Below are 10,262 nucleotides of genomic sequence, written 5' to 3' on the forward strand. Positions count from 1 at the left end.
GTTGTCAGTCTGTTCTTTAATGTTATAGGTTAGTGAAAATCCAAATGTCTGAGCATCCTGTGCAGGTGGCAGGTCCAAGTACTGTGTCTCTCACTGCTTGCTCTAGTACAGCAGTTGCTCTGGGCCTTGGCTTGCATTGCTGATCCGGTGACAATGTGCATCTGAGCAGTGCTGCAGATCTCTGCTGACTGCTGCCTTTCCTGACCAGCATGCAGGAACTCTGTAGGTGAACAGGACAGAGATAAAACCCACATGAAATGTGCATCGTGGGGGGGGGGGGGGTTTCTGTATCTTAGCTGAACCTCTCTTGTTTCAGCTCATACCCCACTGCCTATCATTTCCCTGCCATGCACCACCATGAAAAAATCTGTATGGAAAGCTGCTGGTACAGGTATCCTGTGAGGGGGCAGAGACCCTGTGCAGATAGGGTTAGGGAAGACAAAGTAAAGCCACCTGCAGCTGAACTTGGCAAGGGATGTGGGGGGGGACCAGAATCCATGTGACAAAGGACATGGAGAAGGCTGAGGTACTTCATGTCTTTGCCTTGGTGTCTACTGGGAAGACCACCTTTGGGACTGCAGGCCCCTGGCACATGTGGGAAATGTGAAAGCAATGAAGATCAACCCTTGGATGAGAAGTCTCAAGGTAAAAAATGCTTAAAGAAATGCACTGTACACAGTTTTATGGGATGCACCTGTAAGTGGTGAAGGAGCTGGCTCAGAAACTCAGAGCTTGCTGGGCTGCAGCAGGCAGGGTGTTGACAGCAAGGAGGAGGAGGTGGTGTGTCTCCCTGGCCCAGGGTGGAGGTGCAACATCTGAATGGCATGTGCAGTGCTGGGCTCCCTCGAGGAGAGGGCATGGATGTACTAGATGGTATCCAGCAGGAGGCCAGGGCATAACAGGATTGAAGACTGAAATAACCAGGAGAGGATGAGAGCTGGGATTGTTTAGGCTGGGGAAGAAAAGTCAGAGGGGATCTTGTCAAGGTATATAAACAGCTGAAGGGGGCAATAAAGGCAACAGAGCCGGACTCTTCTCTGGTGGCACCTAGAAAGGACAAAAGGCAGTGTGTGCAAGCTGAAATGCAGGAAATCCTTGAATGTAAGAAATGGGCTCAGTGATCTCCATGTTGCTGCTATGGCTTTTTCTGAAACTATATGAATGAGTGGGGATTTTTGCCTCCAGTCATTGGGGATCCTTGATCTCTCTGGCTTTCCAAGGATCATGGAGATTGGTCTTGAAATTACATCAGCCAGCTCTCTCAGCACACTGGATACAGGCTTCCATGGATTTGTATGGGCTGAGTTGTTAGAAGTAGTTCCTGATTTAATTCTCACCCACCAAACAAGCCGGGTGACAAAATGATCTCTTTATAACTGACAGCAGTGAAAAGGTATTTGTGCAACAAGGCATCGATCTTCTCAGAGCAAGAACTGAGTAAAATCTTTCCCTTTGAAATGTAGATTTTGTCCTGTACATTTATCAAAGCAGTAAGTCTATGCTGAGAGCTGTACAGTATTCTTCAGGAGAAGGTTTGATCAATTATGCTTGTATTATTGTATCTATGCAGATAGCCTAACATAGTTAAGCTGATAGTGTTCCTTTTGGGGGTGCTTATTTCAGACCTGATGCAACTTTTAAAATTTAGCTTGGACAGTCTCCAAAACACCAGGAACTAGTGTCTTTTGTAACTTCTCTGTGCTGAAGCAAAAATGTTTGTATGAAGGGTTGCATTAGTGTAACTATTGGCTTAAGTTGTCAATTTACACTCTAGTTTTCTGTCTATATAAATCCTTGTATGTCTCTGATACAGTGCCTTCATCAGTGTTAAATGTCAGAGAGAACAATAATTACTACTCTGGCTCCTCATCAAGTAATTTGGTATCTGCTTTCTTTGTTTCATTCACTTCTGGTGCATGTTTATAGCCACAAATAAATATTGTGACTGTTATCGAGTGATATTTGCAAGGAAGATTTGGGCTTTTGGAACATGTAGGAATGACTCATCAAAAGAACATGCTGATGCTGCTGTGGCACTGTTGTTCCCACAGTGTGGTCATGATATATCAGTCTTAGAGTAAATGAGACTGAACTGAGACTTAACAGGATACCTTTTGCAGCCAGCTTTTTTTTGATGAAAATACTGTTCTGAAGTTACTGCTGTATAACTAATACTTCAGAAGAGTCTTGTTCAAAAGTTCTGTGGGCAGACTGATAGCTTAACACTCAAACACCTTAGTAAGGCAAATTAACTATTGCAATTTCATGAGTAAGCTAGGGAAAAGGAATAATAAAAACAATAACACACCCCCCCCCCGCAACAGATAGTTAAGACTAACAAAACTAGGCTAGTGTCCAGGAGCAGGCTTCAGATCTCAGCTTGCAGACATGGGCTGTGCCATAGGTCTATACTTTTTCCTCTATAAATTTCAAATTGTTGTGTCCAAGCAAGGTGATTTAGGCAATATAATAAAAAAATACCATTATGCACAAAAATAAATCTATCAGAGTGCTAAAAGAATTGTAGATTCCCTGAAATGAGGCTGTACAGAGAATCAGCAGCAGAGAGAGGTGGAAAAAAGAAGAGAGGCCTCAGGCTTTTGAGATATGTGGTTATCATCCAAGAGCTGTCAATTTTTGCAAGGTAAACAAAGGAGATGAGATCTTGACCACGAAAGGGAGGACTGACATGGGCAGAAGTATCCCCTTGTCTACTCCTAATCCTATGGATTTCAATTCTAGCTCTTCTATTTATGGTGTGAGACCAAGGAATGATTGATGGGCCAGAGCCAGTGGTCTGAGGTACGGTAAGGCCAAGTGCTGGATCCTTCACTTGGATCACAACACCCCGTGCAGTGCTGCAGGCTTGGGGAAGAGTGGCTGGAAAGTGGCTTGTCAGAAAAGGACCTGAGGCTGCAGGTTGACATGTTTGGATGGTTGCAGGCTCTTTGAGAGGGTTGGACATGGCAGAAGAGATAGAGGTTAGCACTGTATGTAATGGAAGGGCTGGAATGTGTGGAGCTCATAGTTGGCAATGGCACAGTTGACAGACTCTGGATAAGAATCAAGGGGCAAACAAACAATGTGGATGTCATTGTGGGAGTCTACTATAGAGTCGTCAGGCAGGGTGAGGACATCAACAAATTATTGTTTGAAGAACTAAGGGACACTTCCAAATCAACTGCTCTTGTCCTTATGGGGAAATTCAACCTGACAGAAATTAACTGGGAGCATCACACAGCTGGTACAACCTGGGCCTAAAAGATGTGGACAACAATTTTACGGAATAGGTACTGGGGGAGCTGACTCAGGAAGGTGCCCTCCTGGATCTGCTGTTTGACATCAGAGTGGATCTTGTGAGCAATGTGGTGACTGATGCCATCTTGGCCACAGCAACTACAAAGTGTTTGAGTTTAAAATCCTTGTTGACAGGAGGAAAAGTGCAGGAAAATCTCAACTCTGGACATAAGGAGAGCAGACTTTAGGCTGCTCAAGGACCTAGTTAGAAAAGTCCCCTGGGAAATGTTTCAGTAGTTCTGGGGTCTGTCAATGCTGGTCACTTTTTAAACATCACCTTCCAAGGGCACAGGATCAGCAATTCCCCAGTGTCAGAAGTCAAGCAGAAGGCTGGTTTGGTGAACAGGGATCTTCTTTTGGGTCTAAGGCAAAAAAGGAAGGTGTGTGCCCTGTGGAAGCAAGGTCAGGTGACCTGGAAGAATAAGAGATGCAGCTTGCCACTGTAGGGAGAAAATTCACGCAGCTAAAGATCAGTTGGATTGGAAGCTGGCCAGAAATGTGGGAGACAGTAAGAAGTTTTTTCAAATACATTAATGGCAAAAGGCAGCATAGAAATAACATCACCTGTTACAGGATGTGGATGGGCACCTCACAAACAAGGACATGGACAAGGCAGAGGTGTTTAATGCATCCTTTGCCTCTGTCTTCAACACAGATGATGGACCAAGGGGGTCTCAGTGCTCTGAGCTGGAGGACCATGGCTGTGACAATGATCAAATCCCAGTTGACCCTCAATTTGTGCAGGATCTACTCCTCCAGCTGGATCCCTAAAAATCTATAGGGCCTGATGGGATTAATCCAAGAATCCTCAAAGAACTAGCTGATGTCATCACAAAATCTCTCTTGATGATTTTTGAACTAGAGAGGTCCCAGCTGACTGAAAGCTGGTGAACATTGGCCTGATTTCAAGAAGGGCAAGAAGGGGAACCCTGGAAAATACAGACCTGTCTGTCCCACTTTAGTGCTGGTAAAATAATGGAAAAGATTATTCTGGGAGGTATTGAAAAACACCTCGAGGTCAACACAGTCATTGGTCACAGCCAGCACAGCTTCATGAGGAGAAAAGTTTTGCTTATCAAACCTGACTTCCTTCTGTAACAGGGTAACCCACTTCACTGATCTAGGAAAGCCTTTTTGGACTTCAGCAAAGCTTTTGATACTCTTTCTCTCAGGATCCTTCTGGACAAAATGTCCAGCACACAGCTGGATAAACACATTGTGTGATGGGCGAGCAGCTGGCTCAGGGGTCAGGCACAGAGGGTTACAGTGAGTGGGGTGTAACCAGGCTGGGGACCTGTCACTCGTGGGGTTCTGCAGGGCCCCATCCTCAGCCCAGTTCTCTTCAACAACTTTATTACCAACTTGGACACAGTGCTTCAAGAAATCCTAAGTAAGTTTATCGAGGACAGCAAACTGGGAGGAGCTGTTGACTCTCTTGAGGTCAGGGAGGCCCTGAAGAGAGAACTCAGCTAGAGAGATGGGCAATCACCAACAGTATGTAGTTTAACAAGGACAAGTGCCAGATTCTGCATGTGGGGTGGGGCAACACAATGTAAGGACAGCCTGGGGAACGAGAGACTGAAGAGCAGTGCCACAGAAAGGACCTGGGGGTCCTGGTCAGTGGAAAGTTGAATGTGAGTCAGCAGTGCCCTGGCAGCCAGGAGGGCCAACCCTGTCTGGGGAGGGTATCAGGCCCAGCATCACCAGCAGGGCAAGGGAGGGGATTGTCCTGCTCTGCTCTGCACTGGGGCAGCCTCACCTTGAGTGCTGGGTGCAGTTTTGGGCACCACAACACAAAGAAGACATTAAACTATTAGAGAATGTCCAAAGGAGGGCCACGAGGATGGTGGAGGGTCTGTAGGAGAACCCTTATTAGGAGCAGCTGAGGTAGGTTTGTTCAGCCTAGAGGAGACTGAGGGGAGACCTCAACATCCTCATGAGGGGAGACAGAGGGGTGGGACTGATCTCTTCACTCTCATGACCAGTGGAGGACCCAAGGGAACAGCATGAAGCTGAGCCAGGAGGTTTAGGCTGGATATCAGAAAAATTCTGGTTCTTCACCCAGAGGATAGAGAACATTGAAATAGACTCCTCAGGGAAGTGGTCAGAGCACCAAGCCTGACACAGTTCAAGAATTGTTTAGACAATGCTCTCAGGCACTTGGTGTGATTCTTGGGGTGCCCTGGGTAGTGGGACTTGATGATGTGGATGATTTCTACTCACCATAATCTATGATTCTATGACAGCAGCTGAACATGAACCACCACTACAGGTGCTCCTTCTCACTAGAGAGACACTATCCCTACTGGGGTATGACTGTGGGCTCTGCTCAGGAGATTAGGTGTAAGAATTGTTCTTTAAAGGTGTTTCATCTTTAGTGTGTTCACAGCAGGAGTCTAAATCTCTATGTACAGGAAAGGCTATGGGTCTCTGACATGAATATGAGTTCTCATGGATACAAATAAAGTGCCTTCTGCATAAAAGGGCTTTCAGACAAGAGAATGTTTTTTTCCAAGCTTCCTTCTGATAAGAAAGGTGCATGATCTCAAAAAGAAAGAGGCTACTAATAAGAGCCAGAAGGACACAGTTCATTGGTTTGCTTTCTAACTGCTGTGAAGTGACAGCATCTACCTTCTGAATGTGAGTTTAAAAGGCTGGTGACTGATTCCCCACCTCCTTTAAAAGCATGCCGTCAAAAACTTAATTCAAAGAGGAAATCCTTGTATCATGCTATACTGTTCAAGGCTTGACACTGTAAATTGTAAGGGAACTAGTAACTTACTCTTGATCTCTACTTGAGTTTTCTTCCTCTATTATTAAAATAATTCTTAGTTATTATGTTTTAGTTAAAACTCTTAGTTCGGATAGCTTAAGCTGATTTCATTGTCATACAAGCTGCTTATCAATAGCTGGTCTTTGCCTATGCTCTCTGTTGCTGGAATTTGCCTTAGAAAGAGATATTCATTTGCTTATGACTAAAGGTTTACTCTGCTATGTTTTAGCTAACAGGTTCTTAGTAACAGTAATATGAGCTCTCTCCCCACCAAATCACAAAAAACAAAAACAAAAACAAAAACCCCACAAAATTAGTTCATCTTGTAGGGTCTTAAAAATACTCGTTAATGCATATTAAACTGCATCATGCCTTGTTTAAAAATAAAGAGGTTGTAAATATCTCTCTCACTGGAGATATTCAAGAGCTGTCTCAATGCAACCCTGTGCCATGTGCTCTGGGATGGCCTGCTTGAGCAGGGAGGTTGGGCCAGATGACCCACTGTGCTCCCTTCCAACCTTGTCCATTCTGTGATTCTGTGAAAAGGTCTCTGAATGAAGCAAGCAGGAAAGCAGAACATCGTATGCTCTAATAGAAAACAAGAGGTTTTTAAACCTTAGTTTCAAGCTGTCTCAGGCTCTTCAACATAAAAAATACCTTTATGGAGGGTGTAACTTCCTGCTAAAGTATTTCTCTTGAGGAGGTATGAAGCTTTAATGGTGTTTTGTTTAGGCTCTGTAGCTGAAGCCATAAATAACCTTAAAACTCCTCTTAAAACCAGTGAAGTCCATCCACAGAAGAGCAGGCCTTTCCCTTAACTGCCTTACAGAACAGCTTTCACAAAATGGCTGTGACTGAGAAGGACAAAGCCTGACAGCACAAGCAGATGACCATAACAATACATTAACTGCAAGGTAGGAGGAATATGGGACATGATATTCCATGTTATTTTTGTGCCCAGATCACAGTGGAGCTGTGTACAAATGTTCTAATGAAATCCTGCTTCTTTTCTTGGGAACACCTAAATGGATTCAGAAGCTCCCTGGCAGAAGAGCAGTATTGAGCACACAGAAATTGGATTGATCCTCATAGCTTTAGATCTGTGCATTTTAGATCGTTTGTAGATTCCAGGGTCCTTCAAATAAATCCATAAAAGGATAACCAAGAAAAACAACCTCAGATGTGTAAACTTGTAAGGAAGGCCTTAACACCTTTTCTGGAATATACCTACAGGTGGTAATTGGAAAAAAAAAAAAGAAAAAAAAAAAAAAAGAAAACCACTAGATATCTAAAAGGACTTGCCAGATCCCAACACAAACACTGCTCAGCAGTAGTATATTTCTGGAAGCTTAAAAAATCTTCTTTTACATTCATCCTCCCTAAGGAGGCATCCACACAGTGGTGAAAGAGGATGTATTATGTGTCAATCCACTTGGAAATGTCCCATTGTGGACTAACCCACTTCAGCTTTATTGCCACATCAAAAGGTCAGTGTGTTAGCTCACATTAAAATCATAATTTCATTGTCTGCTGCAGGATTCAATTGCATATTAGCTTCTGGGGTTTTGGTTTGGTTTGGTTGGTTGTTTTGTGGGATTTTTTCACTGATGAAAATTTATGGGAAACGTTGCTGCCAGGATGAAGAATGCTCATGGGACCTGGTGCATATTCCACTACTGAATCAAAACCACAACAATGTGGCAGGTGACCTGCAGCAGCTCACATCAAAAGGTCTAGAAAAATGAGCAGCATAATCATTACAGTCTTTCTGCTGAGACCTCTTCATAGCCAACCTGACCCATTCAATTTTTAGCTACCATTCCCTTTACAGTATTCTCCTTTCACAGTGTGCCATGGAATTTATTCCTGATGTACCAAACCCACTTTGCTGTGTGGAGCCTGGTTGCCAACAAACCCTAATCAAGCATCTCTGAAGGCTAGAGTACTTTTAGGGAAAAATTATAATTTGTCTCTCTTCTCTTGCTAGCTGAAGTTTCAGTTGTTTCAAACAAATTAGCTATGGTAGTATTTCAACTTCAACAAGCCAGCTATAGGCAGGAGGTCAATTAGGTCAAGTTTGCCCAAATTCAGGGGACCGCCTTTCCTCTGTAGTCAGTGGAGTAGGAGATGAACTTCCAGACAGCAGGATGCATCTTGCTGGTGGATTTCAGTGGAAGTCAACTAAAAGAGATACCTGCATGTCTACTGCAGGCATCCTGAACTATGGCTTAGATTTCTTGCAATGAGCCGATGCAATACATTCAGTTGACAAAAGATTGCTTAAATGACACTGTTTTGGGCTTTTTTGCATTCCTTTTGAGCCACAACCAGCAGATTTTCTTCATGACAAGGTCTAGAACAGATATTTTGCAGAGCTGAGGTGGCTGGCTGGCTGCAATGTCCATCTTGCACATGTCAGTGCTTTACTTCAAGTTTTCAGGAATTGTTGGCCCCACTTCATCAGGTTCTGTAAGGACACACAACTGAGAGATGGTCCTCAGTGCCCAAAACTTGGGACCTGTTAAACTGCTGTCAGTGACCCTACTGTGACACCTCTGACTTGGTGGGCTGCACTGCTTTTTCTCTTGCCCCCTTTGAAATGGCAAAGCTACCAGAGGAGAAGCACCTGGTTATTGTGTTTAATTATTATAATACATACCTGGAGGCAAACCTTATTGCTTACTTTTCAATAATGTTCCTCTTGGAAACAGAAAAATAAGAACAAAAAAAGAAGAAGATGTGGATTTACTTGAAGGCAGACATGGCTTCTCTTTGTGCTGTTTTGCAGGACACCTGCTCAGCACTGAGAGAAAGTGCCAGTCGTTCCTTATCAGCAAAATGGCTGTGGGTGCCCTGCATTGTGTGTTTTAAAGAAAAGTGTCTGCTTACAGCATTGCTAGGTATGTGCTGTTGTGGGGTTTGGTTGCTTTTGGGATAGTGTGGATTTTTTGGGCGGGATGTTTTGGAATGTGTGTTAAGAAAACTCTATGCAACCACTGAGTGATGTTAACAGGAGGTGTGCTGGTGCTGAGGGTAAGCTTCAGCATCATCTGCTGGAGAAGGGGATTGCAGGGTGGGTGCTCCTGCAGTGGGCCCTGCTGCTCTTGGACACGGTGGGACGCTGAGGTGGCCTGGCTGGAAGGTGTGGAAAGCTGCTCTGCAGGGAATAGGGCTTGTCCGTGTGATGTCATGGAGGCTGTGCTTGGGGGAGGCTGTCCAGCTGGCACAGAATCACAGAAATAATTAGGTTGGAAAAGACCTCTGGGATCATCGAGTCCAGCCTCTGAAGGAACACCACTATGTCAACTAGACCGTGGCACTAAGTGCCACATCCAGTCTTTCCTTAAACACCTCCAGGGATGGTGACTCCACCACTTCCCTGGACAGTCCATTCCAATGTCTAATCACCTTTTCTGTGAAGAAATTCTCTGTAATGTCCAACCCCAACCTCCCCTAGTGCAGCCTAAGACTCTGTTCTCTTGACCTGTCCCTTGTTACCCGGGAGAAGAGGATGTTCCCTACTTGGTTATAACCTCCTTTCAGGTGGCTCTAGGGAGCGATGAGGCCATTCCTGAGCCTCCTCTCCACCCCGCCATACATCGTGCAGCGGGATGTATGACAGCCTGCGGCTGCCGCCGGCCACCCCCGTGCACGGTGCGGGGTGTCGGGGCGGTACCGGCCCGGCAGGGTGGCGGGGGGCCCGGCAGGCCGGTGCGGCGGGGCTGACAGCCGCGGCGGGCGGGGCGGGGCCGTGTTTACATCCCGGGCCGCCGCACGCTGCCGCCGCTCCGCGCGCTCCCATTGGCGGCTCCGCCGGTGGCCCCGCCCCGGGGCGGGCGGGCTGAGCCCCGCTGGGCGCGCGGGGCCGCCGGCGGAGCCGCTGCCGTCTACGGCGGGGCCCGGGGCCCGATGGAGCGGACCGGAGCGGGGTGATGGTGTCGGGGGTACCCCCCGCCAGCGGGGCAGGGCGGCGGAGAGGTGCCGGGGCAGCGGGCGGGGGCAGCGATGGCAGCGCTCCCCCCGGCGCTGCCTGCCGCTCTGCCGGCGGAGCCGGAGCAGCCGGGCCGTTCCGGGGTGTTCCGGGGGCGCGGGGTTCGGCGCGGCCCCGCCGCACAGGGGCGGCGCTGGGGCAAGCGGGGCGCGGGCGGCGGACGGGCGGCGGACGGGCGGGGGGGCCGCCTGCCGCCCTCGC

Source organism: Molothrus ater, chromosome 1, assembly GCF_012460135.2.
Source record: "Molothrus ater isolate BHLD 08-10-18 breed brown headed cowbird chromosome 1, BPBGC_Mater_1.1, whole genome shotgun sequence".
Classification (NCBI taxonomy): Eukaryota; Metazoa; Chordata; class Aves; order Passeriformes; family Icteridae; genus Molothrus; species Molothrus ater.